The 26,688-nt window shown below is 38.9% G+C and overlaps 1 protein-coding gene across 1 annotated transcript in view; it reads right to left on the bottom strand.

The window, feature by feature from the left end:
- The window catches only part of PTPRD (protein tyrosine phosphatase receptor type D), a 1,248,962-nt gene that overhangs the window by 1,070,968 nt on the left and 151,306 nt on the right, over positions 1–26,688 (bottom strand). The window contains exon 3 of the mRNA XM_087926655.1: positions 6,902–6,943. The gene's annotated coding sequence lies outside the window, so the exon portion shown is untranslated. The remainder of the gene's footprint in view (positions 1–6,901; positions 6,944–26,688) is intronic.

Here is a 26,688-nt window from a genome sequence, read left to right as displayed (position 1 = left end):
GAGGAAAACCTTCCCTTCCACTGTATCTATAATGGTACCCAGGTGAGTTAAGCGAGTCGATGGAGATAAATGACTGCCCAATTAATGGAGAAACCATGTTGTTGGAGGGTTTGCAAGGTAATTTGAGTATCTATTTCTGCCTGTTGGGTTGATGATGACAAAAGCAAAATGTTATCAAGGTAACACTGCAGTCTAACAGATGTACCCTGAGATGGGCGGCCAGAGCTGCAAGAACATTTGTAAGAGTCTTTGGAGCAGTTGACAGACCACAGGGTAGGGCAACATACTGAAAATGTTGATTGTTGTAACAAAATCTTAGAAATTTGCTGTGTGACAGTCCAATTGGAATGTGTAGGTGTGCCTCTGTTAAGTCAATGGAAGTTAGAACGTCGCCCTGTCTTATGCGAAGCAGAATGGGATTGCAATGTACTCATCTTAAACCTTCGATAGACCAGGGAACGATTGAGTCATTTTAAATCCAAAATTGCCCTCCACCCCTGAACTCTTTGGAACGACAGAGTAGTGAGTAAAAACCTTGCCTTTGCTGATCTGGGAACACTGGTTGGATGGCACGGATCCCCAGTAGGTGGTTGATAGCTGTTTCTATCAGGTCCCTTTTAACAGGGTTCCTGGAGAAAGGGCACATCGTGAAAAACAGGGTTCCTGGAGAGAGGGCATGCTGGGGGTGTGGATTGGAGTTCTAGAGCCAGGCCGAATCTGATAGTGTCTCTAACCCAGGAATCTGAGGTAGAGGAATCCCAGTGGTCTGCAAAGAGTTTCAGCTGTCCGCTGATGGGGGCGTAGGACCTGAGTCTATTTTGGGCATCAGAAACCACTGTTTCCTTCCCCATGGAATGGCCTTTTGCCTTGCCCTCCCCTCTGGTTGCTGTCTCCAAAGTCTGATCTTTCTGATTGCTGGGCATTCTTGAATCCAGATGCCCTCTGGAATCTTGGAAAATATTGTCCCTGATAGAAGGGACAAAAGGAACCCCTCTGAAAAGACTGGGAATTTCTTTTATCTGGTCTATGACCTGGAGGCCACCTGCTCCAAAGTGCATTGGTGTCCTCCACTCCCTGGGTAGGAAACCTGATGAAGAACCTGCCTATCTCTGCATTCTGGGGAGTGGCGAATAGGTCCACTATGGGGATCCGAAACTATTAGACTGTTCCTGGAATAGGGATGGATGAAGCTCCACTCTGAGTGGTTGACTTTGGTCCAACTCAGCCAGTCGGCCTGGGTGTTGCTGACCCCAAGATTTGGTCTGCCTCGAGGGAGAGAAGGTGTCTTTCTGCCCACCTCCCAGCCGGCTTCCTGCATCAAGGATTTGGACCAGGTCCCACCCTGCCTGTTGGCAGCCACATTGTCTGTCATGATCAACACATGGGACCCTGTCACCTTGTCCTGGAAGTGTCTCAAGGCCAGGAAGATAGCCTTGAGTTCTAGCAAATTGATGGGGTGGGACCCGTCTGCCTGGGACCAGTGACCCTAAGCAATCTCACTTTGCAGATGAGCCCTCCAGCCATACAGGCTGGCCTCTGTTGTGACCATGATCCTGTCTGGTTCCTTGAACATATGGCCTTTCCTGATAGCTTGGGACTGCCACCACCAGAAGGAATGAAGGGTCTGTGGAGGAATTTGGATCCTGATGTCCAAGTGGCTGGTTCCCGCCTGTTGAAATGGCAGCAGGAACCATTGTAGGGCTTGGGCATGGAGACAAGCCCACAGCACTATGACGATGCAGGAAATTGTCTTCCCAAGCAGCTGTGACAGTAGAGACAGGAATAGTGTGGTGTTGTCGAACCTGGTTTATCAAGTCATTAAGACACTCTTGCCGATCCAGGAAAAGAAAGACTTCAGAGGGTCGTGTCGATGATCATCCCCAGATGTAGAAGATGACTTGTTGGTAGAAGATGACTTGTTGAAATATATGGAGAACCCATGTGCCTGCAAGAGCCGCATTGTGGTTTGAAGGTCATAGTTGGCTGAGTGGACGGAAGTTGACAGGATCAGTATATCATCCAGGTAGCATTGGACCCTCACGGGTAGAGCTCAAAAGAATGCTGCCAATGCTGCCCTGGGGACCGATGAGAGGTGAAATGGAAGGACCTGGTCTGATAGTGCCCGTTGTAATAGAAGCGCAGGAACTGGCGATGAAGGGGCCAGATCTGAATATGGAGGTATGCCTCTGTGAGGTCTATGGATGAGAGGAGGTCACCCTCCTGAACACTCTGCAGTATAGAGTGGAGGGACTGCATCCTGAAGTGCCTGTAGGGAATGAACTTGTTCAAAAACTTGAGTTCAAGAATTGCTCTCCACCACCCCCCAGCCCCCGTTGATCCATTGAAACCAGCTGTATGGCTCTGATGTTCACCAGCTGCTGAATGGCTGATTCCATGAGGGCCCGTCTGGACCTGCCCCAAGATATTGGAGAGTGAACAAAGAACTTCGGAGGAGAGGAGAGGAACTCAATTTGAAGACCTGATCTTACCGTACTGAGAACCCAGGTGTCTGATGTTGATTCCTCCCATCAGGAAGAATGAGGCAAAGAAGGCCAGACAACCTCCAATAGGAGGGAAGGAACTGCAGCCATTTGGAGTGTCGGAATGAATGACCTCCTCCTCGAAAGGGCCATTTTCCAGAGAACTGCTGCTATCTGCCAGCTTGGTCAGGTTGCTGTTCTTGATGAGGAGGGAATGACCTCTGACCCTGAAGAAAACGAGAGCTGGGCTTGGGACAAAAGGAGGGAGATCAGGAATATGGTATCTGGGGAAATTCTGACCTCTTGCTTGCCAATGAAAGGATCTTCCTTTTATCCCTGGTCTCCACCAGGTAAGGTTTCAGGGCCACCCCAAACAGATTCTCCCCCGAGCATGGAGCAGACGCTAGCTTCCATTTGTGATGGGAGTCTGTTTGCCAATTGCATAACCACAAGAGGCATCTTGCTGCCATTGAGGACGCCATTAGCTTTGAGGCATTTGGCAATGGCTAATTGCTCAATCCAAAATGGCCGACTGATATGTGCTTGGAAGCTCACAGAAAACCCTACTCAAAGGGCAGTCTATGGACCAGGCCCAGTTGAAAAAATACTAGGTGCCCTGAAAAACAACTGTGGAGTGCTGAACGTGATCTGGGCTTGTGTGGCAAAGAGGTGCGTGGGAGGCTCAGCCGAGCTCTTTCCGGCCCGCATTTTCCAAATTCACTGTTGGGGACTACTGGGTTGAGCACCAAGCCAGGGCTGTGTGGGAAGCTCAGCCAAGTTCTCCCAGCCCATAGTCACAGTAATCAACATCAGAGCCTTTGCGATCAAAGATGAGATGTTGAAGGCTCAGCTCTACTGGGTCCCTGGGAGCTGCACTGGTGATGTTTGCTTCCTTTTTTGAAGTTAGACAAAGTTAGCTGCTAGCAAGACTCCAGAGACATTAACTATGACTTCAAGGAGCTGAGTCAAAAAGCTGGGACTAACAGCAGAGGTTGGCTTTTTATAATGTGGCAGACTCAGCTCGATGACATCAGAGAGAGAAGTCTAACCCATTCCTGGACTCTCATCACAGCGTGGAGGAGAATTCTGTAGATTTTTTTATTTGAAAGTTTCTTGCATTTTTTTTATCCACTGATTTAATTTGGGATGATAGATAGATATTATGATCAATATTTCAACTGGGTAATCTGAAACAGCCTTGTTTATTGATTTCATCAATATTTATAAGCAGCTGCAATCTGGATAATATGCCACTTTTTTGCATAGAGAACATAGTTGAATAAACATTCATTCTTTTAAAGATTTGTTTTGGAATCAAAATAGGTGAACCTGTCAACACATAACACATAAACTAAGCATTGCATTATACTTAGCCATACGAGGGGTGGAAAATACACATTTCTGTGTGATATGTTATTTCATATCTTAGGGTTTTATTTTTTTCCACTTTCGTACGGCAACCTGCATCACATTGTTTGAGTTGACAGCCATATAAATGTATAAATGCATGTGTGCATATATGGCTTGCAGTCTACATACACAGAAGACTTCCTTCTCAAAATTGCACATTATATAATATTCAGTTCACATAAGACTAAATAGCTGGCTGTCCAGAAAACTAGAGGGATCACAGGGAAACCATAAAAATATTTTTGTAAATAAAAACATTAGGCTCCTTGCACATTCTACAAATGGAAAAGTAGATATATATTGAATGAATGAACAAACAAACAAATGAATAAATAAATAAATAAATGATTGACGCCTGGGAAATGGGCTCCTTGTCAGTCAACAGCAGTGCTCATTTACTACGTTTATCAGGTACTTAGGAGACACAGGGATAAAACAGCCAATGACTTAACAGCTGGCCATCAAGCATCCCAATCTAACAATAAAAAGCCACATCCAATCAGGCACATAGAATAGCCCAAAGCACACATTCCGCTAAAAAGAAGTTCCCCGAGGATGGACATGAGTCTGAAAGCTCAGAAGAATAAACCTCTGGTCCCAGTGAGTGACCCAGATTGGATCCTGCAAAATTAATAAATAACAGGATTCCCATTTTAAGTGGCACCAGGAATGCTTAACTGCTTTGCTGAGATATAAATGAAAATCATTTGACTTCTTCTTTCCTTCAGAAAATCTGGCCTGTAAGTTTTCTCTTTCTTTGAATGATCCATTAGGTCCATGAAAACAGAGATTATAACCTCAGTGAAACAAGAAGTTTAATAAGATTATTACTCCCTTCTATGTGCCCATATTTAATTTTGCTGCATTTCCATAGTGGGCCTTATGAATTAAAATTATTGTTAGACAAGAGATTCTTTTTATACCAGCACACACACCATATTCTCTATGTTTGTAAGTTCATGCTAGTAGAGTTATATCAGATAACTTTACTAGCAAACATCTATTTAATTTTTGAAATGTTAGCAAAAGACTTTAAATCTTCTTGTATATACATTTTTGCAGGGTATACAACACATTGTGCCTCAGTATATTTTTAAAAACCTTTTCCCCATTAACAATATTGTAGACTGGACTATGCAGTGCTTCATAGTTGAAGGCAAAAAAGGTGCTTTGAACATGTCAGGATGCACATATAGAAGCCTCTAATTTCTTACATTTCCCAGTATTGTACTTTAACACAGTCAAAGACCTGAAAATGATATATTTTCGTTTAAGAGCCTATAGACAAGTGTTATACTCATACTCCTGCATACTCTTTGTCTTTGAATCCAAAGTATGGCACAGTCCTGCCAGCCTTGCTACTCAATCAGTTTTTTCCAGCCATGTTATTCATTTATTACAACACAATCTACACCTGTTTTATCTACTCTCTTCTATTAGGCCTACTGTCAAGCTTTTTTCCCTTTCAATTTATCTTATATATAGTACTGCAAGTTCCTACAGGTTATAATCTTTATTTAATACTCTGATTTCAGTTTTTTTGCCAGGTTACTACTTATAAGAAAACCTGATTATTTCCTAATAAGAGGAAAGTTAAGCTAAAATTCTTACAAACTACTTAAACCACTGCAGCTAGAAATTAAAATAATTTGTCATATGAATATTTATGTATATTTTTGGGGTTTTTTTTAAATGATAAATTCAAACAAAATATTTAAAATAATATAGAAGACTACCAATAGCTCAAAGCACTAAGTTTTGGAAGATTGTTTTACCAGTTTCTCAAATATTTGATATTTTTACTTTTAGATTTAATTTTGAAACAATGAAATTAATTTCCTATTTTTATACTCATTTCACTTTTAAAAATGTTACATTGAAAAAATTTAGTTGATCTTTGTAGTATAAATTTAAGTTATAATACATTCTGAAGAGTATGTAATCTTTTCATCTGAAAGCTTATAATTGTAAGTCAATAAATAATTAAATCTGTGCTCTCATCTCTCATTTTTAATAATGTACAACTTGTACATCAGGTAAGTTATCTTATAATAGAATGTATTTCTTAGTAAAGCAAAAGAATTAAACTTATTTTTGACAACAGGTTTCCAAACTTAGTATAGGCAAACAAGGAGAGAGAACATTAATATTAATATTGCAATAGAAACTAAAAACATTAATATTGCATCCTGATTTCCCTCCAAAAAATAAAGTTTAGAACTATTATTTTTCTCTCTACAAAATAAATAATGCAGCACAATGAATGGTTCAAAAGTAATAATGCCAAACTGCTCCAAATAAAATTTTAAAAGACATTTCAAACTTATCAAGTGATTTCAAAGATAGTGTCAGATAGTGAGAAAAGAAACATTTTTCTTGACTTAAATAGTACTTCATATTTTGCAAGGAAATACACAAACAGTGGGTCCTGACACACATGGCAGGTGGAATAGGTATTGTTAATTTAACAACCTGAGTGCCAACACTTCCTTCTCTTTGAAATTCACATCTCATGTTACAGAATATGCCACTAAATTGAAAAGCAAGAAGAGAAGATGACGCATTTATATTACACTGGTTTCATTTCACATGTAACACTTTGGACAAAAAGCGCTTGATTTTTTTTTTTAAATGCAGCAGTTCAAATTCCAAAAAAAGTCCTCTAAAATTTTTGCTAGTCCTTGATTTTTGAAAGTCCTTAAATGATTCAAGCTCTTTAAGTATTTGTATGCCAAGGGTTCAGCAGTTTAACATTTGCTAAGTCACCAGCAAAATCTTTTAAAAGATGATATACAACCTAATTATTCTTTGTCATTGTTCATATATTAGTGATAGATACCTTAATGGAATACAAAATATAACTCCTATTTCTATCGTAATGATTTAAACCTGAGAATTTTGAAGAGCAGAAGTTAAATGGAATCAGTTTCTTTCAATTTGGGAAACAGGAATAAATTGATTAAATGTGATCATGAAAGTCATTATAATTGAAAAGAATATGAAAAACTCACCAAAATGAAAGCAGTAAAAGCAAAATCCACTTTCTGGACAACCTGAAACAATAAATATATTTAAGTGTCATATAGTTACAAATTTCAAAATATAATGAACAATTATTTATTAAGAATATACATATCTAACTAGGCATGGTGTAATAAAAAGAAGTAACATACACACACACACACACACACACACAAAAGGGTATAATATTTAATGTATCCAATTTCATTTTTGACTGCACTAGCTGTCACATCTGGGAATCTTATTCCAATTTTCTCTGACAGCTGATTAGAAAGACTAATGGCTTCGAGTTTTGGTATATTCTGGTTCTAGGACTATACCATTTCTGGTGCTGGATAGGACTGCATGCCCCACAAACAATGTACACAATCTGGGAGGTCTGCCTGGACTCATAACACCTGCAAGCAGCAACCCTGGCTAGGAAGGTCTTTGCACAACTTCATATTGTGGACCCATTGTGCCTGTATCTCACTGTGTATCTCATTGTGCAGTGTATCTCAGCCGAGACTGAATAGAAGAACTGTGGATGGTGGCCCAAAGGGGGCGTGTCTTTAGTTTTTCTATTCAGTCTATAACCAAACAGAGTTGAATATATATATCCCATGCCTGGATCCTGTTGACACCAATCTGGAGAAATAGAAGAATTACTACATAAATTCATTAAAATATTATGTGTATAGAACGAGAATGGTAACTGACAACAAATGTAGTTAAAAACAGACTAAGGAACAGTTTGGATTGAAGGACTATTTTAATGGAAATTAAACACAACAACATCAGAGAAGCAGAGGAAGAGAATCAAGGATTCTCCTGTGGCACAAATGGAATTAAATATTATACTGATAAAAAAAGTGGGATGACATTTAATAGAGGGGATGATGGAAGGAGTATTTCATCCAGAACTTTTCATTTCATTATTCCTCCAAGAATTCTTTTCCATATTTTCCATTGGCATAAACCCTCATACTTCTGTGGCACTCAGCAACATTTTTTTTACTTTGATCTAGCACCATCCTTATTCTATATATCTGCTTCCAGTTCATTGTTTTGGGAAACTAATATACCATCTGATTTTTTTTTTCACATTAGATTTGAAATTTGCTTTCCAGTCATTCCATTTTCATTTTCATTTCTTTCTCTTGTTTCCTTTTCTTTCAGATCCATTTTTTTCTACATCTACTCTTGACACTGCATTGTCACTCATTCAATATCACACATTCAAAACTTCCTTTCATTTTTGTTTCCATTACCAGTTCCATAAAAATTCATAATAAACAATAGGTCATTTTAGATCTATTTCTATTAATTTGCTCTTTATAAGCATGCAATCTGTTTTCTATCGTTTTTTTTAGATAATAGAGTGAATGTGTGTTCAGAGCAGAAATTTAAAGTATGTTCATTCTTGAAATCCTGAAAGAAGACGTAACAATATCAGGAAACATAAGAATCCAAAGGAATAAAATTTTCTAGTTTACCAGAGTCTTTGCTTATTATGTAGGCTGATGTCCAATTCCAAATGCAGGATGAACAATCTTTTTATGGCCTCTGAATGCCCCAGAGAGTATAAGCAAGGATGTGATGATGTGATAGAACAGACAAAGTCATTTTATTCTGTTTTTTGGACTCAAAATAGCTATTTTATGCTTATCAAAGACTCAGTGCATCTATTTTAAGTCTTGGGTTGTTTTTTTTAAAATTAAATATGCTGAAAATCAACAATTTGCTACCATATTTCTCTGATATGATTGATGACCTGTCAGATGAAAAATACATTAATGGATATCTTAGACCCTGATTTCCTCTCAAAGCAACAAACAGGATTTATTTATTTACAATATTTATATATAACCAGTCATAGGCTGCATATCTTTAGACATTGAAAGTAAGTTGCAAGGAGTCATATGAAGGTCTCAGTCTATTACTACACCTACATTAAGTCAGTAAAAGTATGTTAATGAATATGTGAAGCCATTCAGCAAAATAATTGTTACTACTTCCAATAAAGTATTATAATACTATTATTAAGCTTAACATGTGTATATGAATTGGAGTTCTGCCATTAACGGGATTTGAAAAGCAATATGGATAAGGGCAGTTATAGCCCTATCAGAAACATCTTAAACTAAGAATTCTTTTTCTAAGCTTGCAGAAGGCTTGGTGTTCATGACAGGTACTGTGCACAAATCCATGTATGCTCAAACTTACATTTTACCATTCGAATCCAGATCTCTGCATAGTCCTACAAATAAGGTTATGGACCTAAGCACTCTTGATGATTATGTTTTTTAAAATATGTTTCATAATGTATTTTTAAGTATTTAATCTTTGTTAAACATTTCACAGACTAATATTAAATTGTTTACTTTAAAATCTCAAGCTAAAGGAGCCATGGTGATGCAGTAGTTAGAACGTGTAGTATTGCAGGCTACTTCTGCTGATTGTCAGCTGATTGCAATTTGGCAGTTCAAATCTCACCAGGCTCAAGGTTGACTCAGCCTTCCATCCTTCAGACATGGGTAAAATTGGGACCCAGATTGTTGGAGGCAATATCCTGACTCTGTAAACCACTTAGAGAGGGTTGCAAAAAGCACTGTGAAATGGTATATAAGTCTAAGTGATATTGCTATTGCTAAATAAAGTAAACAATGCAGCTGATGTAATCAAATGTCCTAGTATGTAATAGTCATGTCCTACCAGTCAATGACTACTTCAGCTTCAACCACAACAATACAAGAGCACACAACAGATACAAACTCAATGTAAACCACTCCAAACTTGACTGCAGAAAGTATGACTTCAGCAACAGAGTGGTAAATGCCTGCAATTCACTCTGTTGTTACATCCTCTTAACTCCAACTCCTTTAACCTCAAACTATCTACTATTGACCTCACCCTCTTCCTAAGAGGTCTATAAGGGGCGTGCATAAGTGCACAATCATGCCTACCATCCCTGTTCTATTGTCCCCATTTATTCGTACCTATTTTCTGTATTCTTACTCATGTTTATACTTATACCTATTATCTTGTAAGCGATTGACAGATCAAATCAAATAAATAAATAAATAAACAAACAAACAAACAGGAAACATAGGACTTACGATTTGACAGCCATTTGGAATGATTGTTTGCTTGCATATTATCTGCTTTTTTCTAAATACAGTACATCTTAATTCTGAATTCAGTGGGATCTTTCCAAATCTAATGCATCCATATTTGAAAACTCATTTTATTATAAGTTATTATTTTCCATTTTCATGAGTTATATATTTGATCATAATCATATGCAACTCAAAGTTTTATCTCAATAAAATTCTAGTTTTTAAGAAATATCCTCATCAAAATAGCCAAATATACCTATTATTTGTTCTAAATTACTCTGCTTGGTGGAGAGAACTCAGAATGTACCATCAAATACAATAGGTTTATTTTCTTTATGAGACTGTAAAATGCTATCACATAAATCACAGGTAAGAATGAGTCATAAAAGGCAACTTTTGTTTTGTTTCAAAATCAAGGAAGTAGTAAAGAGCCAATGCAATGGGCTTTTCCCTCCTCCAAATAAAAGGCATACAATTGCAACCACTTTGGGAAAGCAAATTAAAATAAGAATATAACTGATATTATTTACAGGATGGCAAAATTCTAAGCATTTCCACCACATCCAAAATCCAAAAGTACAGTAGAACCTCGGGTCACAAACGCTCCTGTTTGTGACCAAAATGAGTGGCGGACAAAAAATCCACCTGATTTTTGAATGGGGTCACGATTCAAAAATCGGGTAGTGAACAAAATCAGCATGGAATGATTCCCTTTCCACGCCAATTTCCCCTTCAGCGCCATTTTTTTTTACTGTGCACATGTGCAATCAGTCATGCTTCCAGACACAATCAAACTGGGTAGCAACCAGAGTCTGAGAATGGATTATGGTAGCAACCTGAGGCTCCACTTTATGTATTTTACCCTGATCTTAAGGTGGTCCTAGGCTGAAAAAAAATAGATTAATTCTTGTAGTCATAAATGGTAAATGCAAGAATTGGTACAGGTCTGATTAGGGATACAATGAAAGAAGGAGGTAAGTTAAAGCCTACCTTGCTTATGTTAAGAGTTCTGATTTGGATTAGATTCTCTGAGCTTACTCTAAAGTAAACAAAACAAACAAAACTACAACTCGCTTCTTCCCACAGTAAATTGTCTCTGTTCTCTACACCAGTCCCTTCCATTCCATCAATCACAAATTAATTGGGCATAAGCAGTAATGGTACATGCCTACTTTCACTCCCTTTCCGCATCCTCTTCTCAAGTTGTCAAATTGCAGCACCATAAGACACTGCTCTGATTGGGAATTTGAATCAGAAACTTTCTGTTCTTGAAGAATTGATTATCTCCATGTCAGCCCATCAACTGAACTCAGCCAGAAAGAGGAAGGCTTGAGGCAGAGATTTGCTGTTTTGTGGTCAATTATTTTAAAAAGAGATGAAAGGGGACCTGGCCTGGAAGACAAAAAAGTCTTCAGAAAAATCCAAGATATCAGAGGAATAAATTGTCACTTTCCATTAAGTTGTCTTGTTATATTTAATCATGGAAAGGATGAAGGGATACAAGAGTGAAAATTCAAAGTACCTATTTGGATAGATTTTATTTGTGAAAAAGTTTTAAGAAAGCGAAGATTGGGAAACATATGGCATTTGCTTAATGTTACAGTCATTAAAATGCAGGAACATCTAATATATATAATATTCCATATATTAAATAATAATCTATATTCAAATGCTATATCATCTATATAATGTTGCAATATTATATATAATAGGATATTGTTGACTAAAGCAGTATTGTATTGCTACCTATATTAGAAAGGCCTATACATAAATATACTGTGTTTCTTATATAATAAGGCTGGGTCTTATTTTTTTGGAGCCCCCAAAAAACGGCTAAGACGTCTTTTCGGGGGTGAATTAATTCTTTTCCCCTGTGTACCCTCACTTAGGGCGCCCTGCGGGCAGCTACGCCTCACCACCAGCCACTCCTAATGGCCAATCAAGGCAGAGCATGGAGGACTCCCTATCCCCGCCAAGTGCCTTTGCTGCAGACCCAGGTCAGCGGGTGGGCGGCGGCAATGTTTGCCAGCAGCGTCTCGGCTGCTTCTCAGGCCTCCATAGCTTCCATTGTTCCTGCCGGTGCTGGTGCCTCTCGCCAGCGCCGTCTCCAACAACAGCATCTGAGTCACTCCCGCTTTTCCCCTGTCCCCATAACAACAGGAAAAAAATATTTTGAAGTACCTAGGAGGGCCACGGGCTGTGTTTCAGCCACTTTTCGGGTTGGGATAGCTGCATCATTAACTTCCATGGTTCCCACCACTGCTGCCGCTGTTGTTGGAAACGGCGTTGGCGATAGAGGGACAGCTGCAGCTCGGCCTGGACGTGCTTGGAATGCAGGAATGGGCTGCGCGCTGGGACTTTTGGAAACCTGCAGAGCCCGAGGCTGGAGCACCAAGGGTAGCAGCAGCAGAGATGCTCACTTGGCTCTTCTCACGCCTACCCAGCTGCTCATGATTAAACCAAAGCACAGCATGCAGTGCTCCCAGGTACCTCAAAATGTTTTTTTTTCCTGTTGTTACGGGGATGGGGGAAAAGCGGGAACAACTCAGATGCTGTTTTTGGAGACACCGCTGGTGAGAGAGGTGCCAGCACTGGTGGGAACCATGGAAGCTACGGAGGCCTGAGAAGCAGCTGAAATGCTGCTGGCGGACATCCACTCTGACACCACCCGCCTGCCGACCCAGGTCTGCAGCAAAGGTGCTTGGCATGGGTAGGGAGCCCTCCACACTCCGCTATGATTGGTTGTTAGGAGCAGCTGATGGCGAGGCATAGCTGCCCGTGGGGTGCTCCTAATGGCAAGTTCCCCGTGCCTTCCCCCCACAAATTTCGCATGTTTTAAATAGGCCTAAATTGGGGGAGGGGCTTAATTTCATTTTATGCCTAGAAAACATGCTGGGTCTTCCTATTGGGGGGACGCATTGTTGGAGAAACATGGTAGAACTATAGGTGTACTAGTTAAGGCACCAGGCTGGAAACCAGGAGACCATGACTTCTATTCCTACCTTAGGCACGAAAACTATATGGGTGACTTTGGACCAGTTCCTCACTCTTAGTTCATTTCATCACAAAGGGCTACTGTTCTCAGGGAAAATAGGAATAGGAAATATTAGCTACATTTGCCCCCTTTATTTATTTATAAAAATAATAAAGGAAGGCAAAAAATGTAAAAAAAATTCTGAAAAGCTGACTCTTTAAAATTCAGTTAAATTCAATACTGTAAATAAAAACATATTTACCTATATTTGAATATAGTTATCAAATCCTTGAAAAAAGTGCCTGTTTAACAAAGAATAATTAAACTAAACTGAAGTTAATATCCCTGTATGCTTTTCAAAGGTAAAAGCAATATATTGAAAAGGAAAGAATATAAAAACTTTGGAAGGATTTTCCCATTCAATCCGGATAAGATTTATTAGTAATAGGTAATATATGGCCACTAAAAGGGGCATTGGTACTTACCTGGTATGCCCTTTCTCTGTGAGCTGTGAAGAGCATCCATTGATTGGGAGATGCTTCTGTCTCTCATCTGATAGACTGGGCTTAATTGTGTGGACGCTCCTCCTCGTCCACGGGACTCCTCCTTAGCATCCCTAGTTTTGGTGAAGTCCAAGTGATGAAACCTTCTTCTCCTTCACCCTCACTAATGGTTGGCCTGAACAGGACCCCACCAGATAGAATCTGCGTGGGGATGGATGCTCTTCACAGCTCACAGAGAAAGGGCGTATAAGGTAAGTACCAATGCCCCTTCTCCAGATGAGCTGTTCAGAGCATCCATTGATTGGGACATACCAAAGCTTGGCGTGTCCTATGGGAGGGTCTCCATCTGGTTTGGAGTCCCCTCTTGGTCCTGTGGACCTGTTGTAAAACTCTCATACCAAAAGACGCCTCTGCAGAGGTGAATACATCAATCTTATAGTATCTGATGAAAGGCGACGGCGAGGCCCAAGTTGCCGCCCTACAAATTTCCTCTATTGGTGCTTTTGTGGCCCATGCCAACCTTGCAGCGCTCCAGGTCGAATGTACTGTCATGCCCCTGGGCACTGGCAGTGACTGAGCTTCATAAGTCTTAGTGACTGTGGCTCTCAACCACCTGCCAATCATCAAAGAGGAGACCTTGTGTCCCTGAGTGGTAGCTTGCAAAGAAACAAAACGAGCCTCTGTCTTCCTAAAACCTGCTGTACAGTCTAAATATACGCATAGAGCGTGTCTCATATCTAGTCAGTGCCATTGGCATTCAAGGCCCTGTGTTGGCCTCGGACAAAAGTTTGGGAGTACAAGTTGCTGTGCTCTGAGGAAAGCCAAATTTATTTTTGGACTGAACATTGGATCTGGACGAAGAACCATTCTGTCAGAATGAAAGATACAGAGGTCATGTCTAACTGATAAGGCGGCTAGTTCCGAAATTCATCTTGCTGATGTTATTGCTACTAAGAAAACCACTTTTTGGAGACTCGTGGTCTTCAGGGGCTCAAAGGGGGGCTTTCTGAGCATGGTGAGAACCTTGTTGAGGTTCCAAGTGCACCACTGGGAGCCGTAAATTTGTGGCACCACGGATGAAGCTGCATATGCATGGGTGATGAGCAAATGGACTGCAGGTCTCCACAGGTGACCACCGAAGCTAGGGCCGCCACCTGTCTTCATAAGGTGTTTGGAGACAGATCCTTGTCTAGGCCCTCTTGTAAGAACTCTAACACTTGTGCCACTGATGGAGAGGTGGGGTCAATGTGAGATTTAACATACCATCTACAAAAAATAGTCCATGTGGCATTGTATACATCATTTGTTGAAGGGTGCCTGGCTGCTTGAATGGTAAAGATGACTTAGTTTGAAAGTTTCTTTCCCTTCAGACGTCTCCATTCAATCTTTATATCGCTAGGCTGAGCCATTGAGGGTCTGGATGTTGAACTGGATCTTGGCTGAACAAGACTCTGTTCAGCAGAATTCTCTATGGTGTCGCTGATGACAGATCCCTGAGATCTGCAAACCACAGTCACCTGGGCCAGTATGGTACCACCAACAACAGTTCCACTCTCTCTTCTAGAAGTTTTTGGACTATTTTGGAAATCACTGGAAGTGGAGGGAATGCATATAGAAGGCCTGGGGGCTTTCTGCTCCTTGAGATGGGTACCTGAAGATGAACCTCAGGAGTTGTGAGTTGAGGGGCAAACAAGTCTATGACTGGTTGACCGAATCTCAGGGCCGCTTCCTGAAACAGACTTGGATGCAGGTGCCACTCCGAATGATCGACCGTGGCCCTGCTCAACCAGTCTGCCTGGGTGTTTGACAGACCCGATATGTGCTCCACCCTGAATGGAGAGCAGGTTGTTTTCTGCCCAAAGGCACAATCTCTCCATTTCCCTCATGAGTTGCCTCGAATGTGTGCCCTCCATCTGTTGATGTGGGCCTTCGTTATAATGTTGTCGGTTAAGATGAGAACGTGCTGGGTCCAAATCTGTGGAAGGAAACTGCAAAGAGCCAGATGGATTGCTCTGTGCTCCAGCCAATTTATGCTGCACAATTCTTCTGTTGTCAATGACCTTGAGCTGTGAGGGACTGGCAGTGTGCTCCCCATCCAAACAGGCTTGCATCTGTTGTGATGGTCAGTCTGCGGGGTTCCTTGAAATAGCAACCCTTCTTGATGGTTGCCCTGGTCCACTAGAGAAGGGATACCAGGACCTTTGATGTTACAGTGACCTGGGACATGGAGTTGCTTCTTCCTGACCATTGGTACAGAAGCAGGAACCATTGCAGGGTTCTGGCGTGAAGCTGGGCCCAGGGAACAATAGAGATGCATGAGATCATTTCCCCCAATAATTTAGATAAGTGAGCCAGGGGTACCTGTTTGAATGTTCTGATCTCCCAAGTTAATTGTCTAATGTTCTCTTGCCTATCTGGAGAGAAGAAAACTTTCCTTTCTACTGTGCCTAAAATGGCTCCCAGCTGAATCACGCGGGTCAATGGAGTTAAATGACTCTTTGCCCAGTTTATCATGTCCGATTTTATGATCATTTTTGCCACAGTTATTAAGTGAATCATTGCAATTAAGTGTATCACACTGTCATTAAGTATACCCACCTTTCCCCATTAACTTTGCTTATTGGAAGCTGGCTGCAAAGGTTGCAAATAATGACCCCAGAATGCTATAACCACCGTAAATACATGCCAACCTGATTTTTGATCACCAGTGGTATGCTGTATTTGTTACTTTTTTTCAGTGCCATTGTTATTTCACATGGTCATTAAATGAATGGATGTAAGTCAAGGGCTACCTCTATATAGAGAGATATCACCGCCCTATCTGCAAGAAAGTAACTGGCCTGGCTCACCCAGAAAGCTTCCATATAGCTCTCCAATCTAACACCTTCACCACTAAATGGTACTGTACAGTATCTCATACTGTTAAAAGATATAAATTTCAAGCAAGTAATATTTTACATCTAATTGCTCTGGATTATGAAAAGTAACAGGTAGAAATATTTTTTTAATCCCCAAATTGTGAATGTTGGTTTCAAAACATTGTTTGTTTGTTTTTTAACGTGGCCCATGAGGTTTAATCCTACTACAAACAACTGCAGAGGAATGATTTTTCCAAACACTAAAAAACCAATAACAACTCTTGATTTACTAACATAGAACAACCAACGCCATTAGGGAATGGAGAACAGTTAACTTTGCTGGATAGCTTTCTGGTAAACATTCTTATTTTTTTCTTCTTTTTCCCACATAAACAAAGGAGACTTCTCAAGTGTCTCTTTTTTGGTCTCTCCATGGCCAAACTGACCAATCTACCCTCAGCTGCTTTGGATGGTCTCTGGCTGGTTACTACAATCCTCTTCTTGGTCTTGAAGACAGACTTGTTGGGCATAACGAGTGGATCTTCTGGAGGAGCAAACCTCTTGAGAACCGAGGACCAACTCTTTCCGCTGAACCCATAATGTTTTGAGGGTGAGTTGTAGGATGTCTTTATCAGGGTAATAATGAAACTGATTCCTCCTTGTAGGACCTCAATGTCTTGAAGTCCTCGTGGACTTCCTTCATGGCCTCCTCCAACTTCAGGAGATTAAGGTGACCTTTTTGATCTTGAATGCTTGACCAAATCACCACGGCCTCAATTCTCTTCTTCCTCGACCAGCTCTGAATGAGGTCCGTAAGCTGCAAACATTCATTTCTGCTCAACCATCTTCCGCACACTTCCATTTTCCCAGCTCCTCCAGGCTTTTCTTCCACATTTTCAAGGGATTGGTGGAAATTAGCCATCCTGGCTGTGCTTAAAAAACATGGAGGCTTTCACGAAGAGATTGGACAGTCATGGCCTCAGGAGACAGAAGGAGGAAGAGCTGCAGACCAAACAACCACCATGAAAAATATATCCGAGTCCACAGAAGCAGAAACAGGTGGGAAGTATTTCAGAAGGACCCTCTATTTCTTGTTTGCTGGAGTGCGTAAGCCAGCTTGCTTTTCTTGTGCAGGAAGTAAAGGACGGCCCCCAGGATGGCAAAGACCAGGAGAAAGATGACGGCTATGATGATCACTCCTTTGCTCTCCTGCGCTCTGGTCTCCGATTTTTCAGAATGGACTTTGGTTTTCAGCCAGAGTGGAAAGTGCTAATTCTCTGACCCCAACTCATTTTCACCAGTGCAGCTGAGACCTGATGTAAGGATTTCCTTGGTGACCAGCACGGAAAGACTGCTATTGTAGTGGTATTCCCATCTGGATGTATGTTCTATGCCATTACTTGTACTGCAGGAGATGTTCATCCGTGGCATTGAGTAGAAGGTGCAGCTCAGATCCACCACCTCTCCTTTCCGGATGCTCAGATTTTTCTCCATGGGCACCTTCTGGGGCTTTGCTCAAACAGCAATAATAATGTGCCAGGACTGCACCCAACTTGGGAAGTCTGGCATTGCCACCCATACAGGTGTAATTGCCTGTTTTCTCATAGGTGATGGAAGTCAAGTTCAGGACCGCCCTGCTCCAATGAGCTTCCCTTTCTTTTTCCACTGGTATTTCAAGGGTCCATATCCTGTGATGGAGCAGGTCAGGATCAGGTCTTCTCCTTCCGCTGGTTCCTGGGGTCCAACTGAGAAGATGGTGGGCACATCGAGGTACAAATGTTGATGTGGAAGCTCTCTGACATGGTGGTCTTGTTTGTCCCCATCAGGGTATAATTGATTTGGCAATGAAACTGGGCCTCGCGATCCTCTTTGGCGACTTGGGCCAAAAGCAGGTTGCAGATGTTGATCAGCCCACTGGATTCCGTGATGACTGTGGCATGGATCCCTGTTTCTTCATCTTTGGGGAGCAGGGCTTTCCTGTTCTTGTACCATGCAATGCTCAGAGCCAGAAAGCCATTGAGGGCGGTACAGATTGCTATCTCTTAAAGGATGGATTCAGCAGCTCAGGGGGTTCCAGGACTTTTGAGACCTGCAGCTTGGTCCAGTTCTCGCCAACAATGAAACTGCGAGCCCCACTTTTAACAAAACATTATTAAAAGCATTCAGAAATCCACAGATAGAACTTGCAAAAGAACAATACTAAGTTAAAAAATCTAGAACTGTTGATATATTGCTATCATATGATAAAGTTTCTAAACCTATTCTATCACACTTGGTGAAATTACCATTTTCTATAGACTCAGTGGGCATTAGAAGAGGGTAATTATGCTCATACAATATTTTAAGTAACTTAATGCTATTTAATTCTAACTATGGAAAAGTTAGAACACTGTTAACAGGTTGAGAACCCATATGTACATTTCTATTTATAAGAAACGTGGCATAGAATCAATGGATGAATAGTTTATTTACTTGACATTTAAAAGCAGGAATACATAGAAAATAGCACAGACTTCAAGAGAAAATTGTATAGCAGTTAACATAAAACTATTCCATTATATTGCTACTATTTGTAAGTGGTTTCTTCCAGAATAAGTATTATTTGTTTTGGAATTATTAACAGAAGCAAGTACATGATTAATACAGAATATCAAAACAATAATTTGACTATGTCTAATCTTTCTGTAAATGAATGAGGGTTTTTTAAGATAGTAACTTAACATAAACCAAATATATTCTCACAACAACAGAGATATGGCATATTCTGTTCTTCTGTTCTCCACTGACTCTCAATGTTTTCTTTCAACATAAAGACATGTAATTAAATTATGTTTTTCAGTATTAAAAGATTAAGTACTTGGGGACACAATTAAGCAGAAAGGTTCAACTGGGATTAGTTATTTCACCTCCAGGATTGGTTTTACTGTTTACTTCAAGAAATTACATAATTTTTAATGTAATTTGAGAAAATACAAGAAACCATGCAGTGCTGAACAGATGTTTCTGAAGATCTTAGTACTATTTTAAAACCAGAGATAAAATGTCTAACATTAACAAATGTTAACAAGAGTGGTTAAAGTGGAAAAACAAAATTGCTACAACTGGGGAGCATACACATTCTGTTTCAGTTCTTTGGGGACTTTTACCAAGACTTGGGACTTCCCAGAGCCCTGGGTAGAAATAAATAGTCTCACAAACAAGTTGCTACTGTTCTTTGGAAGAGGTATTGCTGCCAAAGTGCATTAGAAAGCACTTTAACTTCAGATAGTCTTCCACTTACAACCAGCAGCATCTTACTAGTCATATGATGAAAATTCAGACTTCTGCAGCTTGCAGAAGACTTCACTCTTTGAGCAGGAGCCGGAGCCTTCCCTGATTGGCTGATTCCATTTGACAGCTGAGTATAAAAGGAGCTGTCAAACGGAATCAGCTGTTCTCTGTCAGCCAGCTGCCTGGTTAGCTTGCGGCAAGTCACGGCTGTGTTACTTTATTTCAATAAAGCCTCCGCCTCTTTACTCCTGTGCGCCAAACTTAAAACAGACACTTGGCAACTGGCATGTATTTATGATAGTTGCAGTGTCCTGGGGTCATGTGATCACCTTTTGGACCTTCTGATAAGCACAGTCAATGGGGAAGCCAAATTCATTTAACAACCTGTTACTAACTTAACAAATGCAATGATTCACTTAACAAGTGTGGCAAGAAAAGTTGTAAAATGTGGCAAACTCAACAAATGTTTCACTTAGCAACACAAATTTTGAGCTCAATAGTATTTATTTTATTTGCAATATTTATAGACTTCCAACTCCATAAAAATTATAAATAGATTATTTATAAATCTAAGAGAAAACAGAATACTCATTTAAATAATATATAATATATATATATACAACTTTAAAAGCACAACCATAATGATGTGGGAAAATACCCGAACAAAGCTGAATACCATACATGTAAGTACCCGCGAAAACTTAAGAAAACATATATATATATATGGCATTCAGCTTTGTTCAGGTATTTTCCCGCACGTTGCTTTATTGTAGTTGTGCTTAGAGTTTCAGAGTGTTTAGTGGTTTCAGATTTAAATTTGGGGCATTGCTGTCTATTTAAATCTGAAACCACTGTAAAAGTCTGACTCACAGATGAACACTATACAGAAGCCTGATGATGGCAGATGAGATTCTGTATAGTGTTCATCTGTGAGTCAGACTTTTACAGTGGTTTCAGATTTAAATACATATATACATACACATACACATACACACACACACACACACACACACACACACACACACATATATATACACACACACACACACACACATATATATACATACATACATACATACATACATACATATATTCATATTAAAGCAGGAGTACTGAACCCCTGGTCTATGGAGTGGCACTGGGCCATGGCATGCCAGTAACTGGGCCATGCAAACAAGTGAAGACCCATCTGCAGGATGGAGGCAGGATGCAAACCCATACCCCATCCAGTCCATGGAAAAACCTGTCTGCACCAAACCGGTCCCTGGTGCCCAGAAGGTTGGGGGGTACTGTATTAAAGCTACCATGCAAAAAAGGGAAAAAAAACCCTACAATTATTCATTAAAAAATAATTAAAAGCTCTGTGGAAAAGTTTTTATTGCCTTTCCAAAAGCCATTTGGATCTTCAGTTCCACCATGATGAGACATACTGAAAAATACTAGGCTCTTTCTTTTCATATCCCAACTTGAGATAAACACAATAGACAGGTCAGTTCTATATGAAGGAAGCAATTGTGCAAGTAGTAGTCATTGATCCAGGAAGGGCTGTTTAAGGTCACAACTAGCAGTTTGAATTGTATTCAGAAGTCTGCTAGAAGCTAACAATCTACTTGCTCATAAAACTGATGTTATATAACATTGGCAGATTTCATACACCATGTGGACTGCTACATTTTGCACCAATTGTAGCTACCAGGTAGTCTTCAAAGAAAACACTATCAATAGTTGATTCTAGAGGTGATAAGGACATGGGTAATCAGCAGGGTTTCATGTTCCAAGAAGGACAGCACATGAGATAAAGTTTGGACAAGACCTCTAGCCAACACCACCAAATAATAGCAGCCTTAAGGCTTTTAACTTTTGCCTAGGCCTCAATCCTGAATGAAGGATTCAAACAAATCTTCTTTATTTCTTTCAGTACCTGCAGTCCTGCAGTCCAGTCAACAACTTTATCTAAAGAAGACATTTTATGTAATGCCTAAATTTGCTCAAACCTGGTACATTTTGTTTGGGAAAGATCTACCACAACCCTCCAGGGAGGAAGTAATCACTAACTATCCCCCACCTCCCTATTGCTTCACAAAGAGGCCAGAGAGGGCTTGGATCTAGCCCATTTGGTTATATGATGGATCAAGGGATGTAAAATTCAGTTTTCAACATACCTATTCTGTGGTTAATAGAACTTTACTACCTATTTTGTGGCTTTCAAACTATATTAAAATGCTGTTATATACATTGAAAATAAAGTAATGATTTTATGTGAGAAATATTAATATAATATAATATAAAGATTGAATTAAACAGCAGAGTCTATAAGTAACCTTTGTTAAATCACTCTATGCTACATTCCACCCAGTTCACTTTTTTGGTTTAAACTATATTAAAATGCTGTTATATACATTGAAAATAAAGTAATGATTTTATGTGAGAAATATAATTAGTTATTACTAGATTGAATTAAACAGTAGAGTCTTTAAGTAATCTTTGTTAAATGACTCTATGCTACATTCCATCCAGTTCACTTTTCTGGTTTATTGTTATCTATTTGTAAATATAAACTGAATTGTATATTTGTTCAGATAAGTAAACTGTAATGTAGTCATATAGTTTGATGTTATTTGATTATATTACTTGAGAATGGAAGAAAATTGTAGGTTGCTTTTCATTTTTGGTGGTTTTCTTTTACAGTTCATATTTCTGGATCAAATCTAAATGCTGTTTCTTAAGTAGTTGCTTCAATTAAAATCCTCAAGTATGCTACTCAGTTATGTTTTGTTTATGTCTCCATTGCATGAAAACGTTGTTGTTACTTGTAAAAATTAGAATGATTTGATGTACATGTGTTTAAGTGTTGCATAAAAAAATGTATAAAGCATGTAAGAAGGCAAATGGTACAATACTTTATTATGTATGTATGTATGTATGTATGTATGTATGTATTTATTTATTTATTTATTTATTTATTTATTTATTTATTTATTTATTTATGGAATTTATATGGCTTAGACAATTATGTGATGTACAAAAGAAAAATAATCAACCAACACAGAGAGAAACTAATCTCTACCATTAAAACTGATTAAGACTATAAAATAACAATCAGAGTATAGAAGGCCAACTGAGTCTGAGGGAAGGGTGAAACACATCAGTCTTGAGTTCCTTCACACCCACAATAATTCAATGTCCAACCCACCTTGCATTCCTTCGGCTCTTATCTACCACCAATTTGCTTTGACTAATTGTATTTCAGACTTTTGTAGACAGCATTAGCATACATTAAACCTACAGTCATTTGAACTGCCTGGACTCCTGATTTTCTGCACTTGACACACAACTGATTATTCTGTAATTCGTTGGATTAGCCCTGACCCAGGGAAAGAATCAAGTCTTAATCAGCTTTATAAAGAATTGAATGACTGGGCCCAATCAAGTCAGAGGAATGAGATGATGATTCTGGGTCAATAAAATGACATAGTTTCAATGAACAGACCCAGAATGTGCCCTCCCTGTGTGGAACAGGCAGATACTCTTTCGAATAGGTAGCCAGGGACAAAGTTAATAAATTTATTAATTTAATGGGCAAATCAACCATTAATATTTATTGTAGCAGAGTTTCTGAATAATCGTACATTTAAACTGTCTTTACTATCAAATTATCATTCAGGTATGAAAGTATTGGACATTTTAGGTGTGCCATGTTTCATATTTACAAATGAGGAGAGGGTAGAGAAAAATGAGTAGATGCTGAACATCAACTGAACTTTCCCAAATCAAACCAGAAGTTTTAACTCTTCTTTATTTGATTTCCTACATTTTCATAATACTGCATTTCATTAACTTTTTAAAGTATGGTTTTTAGTGAAGTAGAGTACAAATTCACTGGAGGCCTTAAAAGCAAAAAACAAAACAAAACTACATTTCTCAATTTAATATGCCAAAAAACATGGTTCAATTTATAACTAATACATACACAGAATCAAACAGAAACTTGTATGATTTGCTATTGGGAAGATTTAAGGACATCATTGTTCCTTATCAATGCATTTTTTTCTGTTTCTTTTGATAAAGTCACCACCCAGAGACTTTTGAGAGTGGGTAGCCTAAAATGCTGCAGATAAAGAAAAAGTGAAATAATTTAGTCAGAGACAAACATAATGAGTAGAAAACAAAACCAAAAAATACTAAAAATATCAAGCACATAAAAATAATTTATGGACATGCTAAAGAAGTTACTTGGGTGTGATTATAAGGTTCAGACCAATACATTTTTTTTAAACAGGATAACATTATTTAGTAGAATATATGAAAACAGGTGTTGCATTCTTTGTCATATAGTGATAAACATGATATATTGAAAAATCTTGACAACCTTGGAAGGCTATAACCTCTTCCAGTATCACTTCTCACTAACTGGTATACTGTCAATTTGTATACTGTCAATTTGTATTTCACCTCTATTTAAAGGCATGCTAACTGTGAATAAGGAGTAGTAAACAAACATCACTCTTAGTAGCCATTTGACTCCCAATTATTCTATTCAGTCCTCTTTACCAAAAATGCTGGCAACCAATTTCACATTTTTTTTGATAAACTTTATTCAATTTTCAAAAATTTTAAAAAACATAAAATAAAATTATATATACACAATTATATCAACATCAAGACATCATTTACATTTCCTAATCTTATTTCTATACATAATCTCTTATTACATTACAATTACATATTCTTTTCCTTATCTTATTCCATATTTATATCATGTATTTTCATCATGCATTCCATTTATTCTACATTCAATATATATAGTTTCCTATTCTTAATTAAAACATTATTTTTGTCCTATTCTTAAGCCATGCATACCAGGCATCCCAAACTATATAGTATGTTGATTCCTCTTTATCTTTTAGTTTTAGAGTCAGCCTGTCCATTTCTGCATAGTCTAGTATTTTCTTTATGACTCCACCATCAATCATCTGGAAGCCTGCACTCACAAACAAAAAATCTCTATACCACAATCCAGGCAAGCACCTGGACACAAACAAACCCCCACTAATACCTCCAGCCCAAACACGCCCCAGCCAGCTACCCAAATAAAACCTAGCTTCCTAATAAATAATTATCGGCATTCAACCAAGCTGCACTAAGAAACCCCAACGCAACAAAACACAATGTTGCCAACCAATCACAGCAACTCAAAGACCAATAAAAACAGACCTAGACTCCCAGCCAATCATATGAGGAAAAAACCTTTCAAATAAAGCAGAAAGCCAGCACCAAATTCAAACAAAAAACAGCTGCTAAGCCTGACACACAAGATTAAAAAGAATATACAAGCCTGAGGATGGCAGATGCGATTCTTCTGAAATGTCGCTATAATAAAAGCACAAATATTAAGACGTGGAAAAATACCCAAACAAAGCTAAATACCATACATATAAATACTCGCAAAAACTTAAGAAAACATATATATTTATATTTTAACTCAAGGAGGCTAATATATCCAATACTCCTTCCTCCTATTTTTCCCACAGCAACAACCCATTGAGTTGAGTTGGGCTGAGAGTGACTGGTCCAAAATCAACCAGCTGGATTTCATGGCTAAGGTGGGACTGGAACTCACAGTTTCTAGCTCGGAGCTTTAATCACTAGAACGCTGCATATTGGACAAACCTCCATACAAAATCAGTAGGATTATAATTTTTTTGTAATTTTTTGCATAATGTATACATTTTTTTGCATAATGTAACATGCATAACACTTCCCTGCTGTTCAGTTAAAGCAAACTAACTTTTAAAAGACTTTTGAACAAACCTAAAAAATGTGAAGGCTAGTTTAAGGAATCAGCTCCTTTAAGTTAATAAAGACTCGTAAAGCAGCAACTACTTTCGGAGTCTTGAAAAAAATGGAATGCTGTAATGAACATCAAAGTGATGCTTGCACATGGTCTAAACTGCTTTTTCCAAATCATTTTCAAAGTTGTACTAAATGCATAACCTTGGAAAATTAATTGTCAACAATGAAGGTCAGGTTTTTAAGCATATAGTCGCAACATAGCATTTTTTGAGCTTTCTAGTGAATGGCCCAGAAGTACACATTAGTACTTACAATATATGAGAGCAGAATGAAAATGCATGCCTTCACATATTTAAATTTTCTTTTAAATAGGGATATTTTAATAAATGAAAGATAAAAATAATTTTAGAAAAAAACTCTTTGTTTCATGTATTTCCTACTCCACATACTAACAGACATATTTACTACAAATGGCTAACAATGATAGACAAATTTCTTAAAAGCTGTCAGAAAAGAAGTCCAAATTTTGGGTCTTCAATCAATTCTTAACATACCTTTCTATCCTTTCAGTTATTTATTTATGAAGCCAAAGCCTCCTTAAAAGATTAAGGGAGAAAAAAACCACTCTCACTCAAAGAAAAATTAACCACTTACACAACACACCTGGGCCAATTTGAAAGCCAGGAGAGGCATGAATCTAAAAAGCAGGTAATAAAGTTCATAGTCTTGAGGACCCTGTCCAGTTCTTAAGGTACTACAGATTCAAACTGTTCAAGACTATTCTCAGGCATCTTCTCCAGACCTGCAACAAGGCCAACTGGAAATGAATCCCATGACTTTATTGGACAGATGCTATGCAAATGAATACCTCTTCAAGAGGTTTGCCATACCCCTTTATTGATTCCCTAGAGTCCAACTTAATAGGATCTCACAACCAGAAGCCTGTGAACTCCATATGATGTTCTCTGATGACAATCATCACACACCCCATCTCTGTCCTGTGCTTACCTTATGGTAATGTCATGTCAACTTGTTATAAGTCCAAAGCAACTAGTGTAAGCTTGGAATTCAAAATGTTTCTGACAGCTCAGTTATGCACAATCTTGTTCAAATCATCTTGAGTCTGTCATCTGCACCTCTATAACTGTCTGATTTGTTTCTGCAATCCAACAAGACAGACACAGACTTGAGAGAGTAATTAGGACTGCAGAAAAAACATTACTACCAACCTGCCTTCCATCGACGACCTGTATAATGCACTAGTCAAAAACAGGGCTGTGA

This window comes from Pseudonaja textilis, chromosome 2 (assembly GCF_049901715.1).
Source record: "Pseudonaja textilis isolate UNSWEBS1 chromosome 2, rPseTex1.2, whole genome shotgun sequence".
Classification (NCBI taxonomy): domain Eukaryota; kingdom Metazoa; phylum Chordata; class Lepidosauria; order Squamata; family Elapidae; genus Pseudonaja; species Pseudonaja textilis.
The sequence above is the reverse complement of the archived record's forward strand: the minus strand, read 5'-3'. Positions and strand labels throughout refer to the sequence as shown.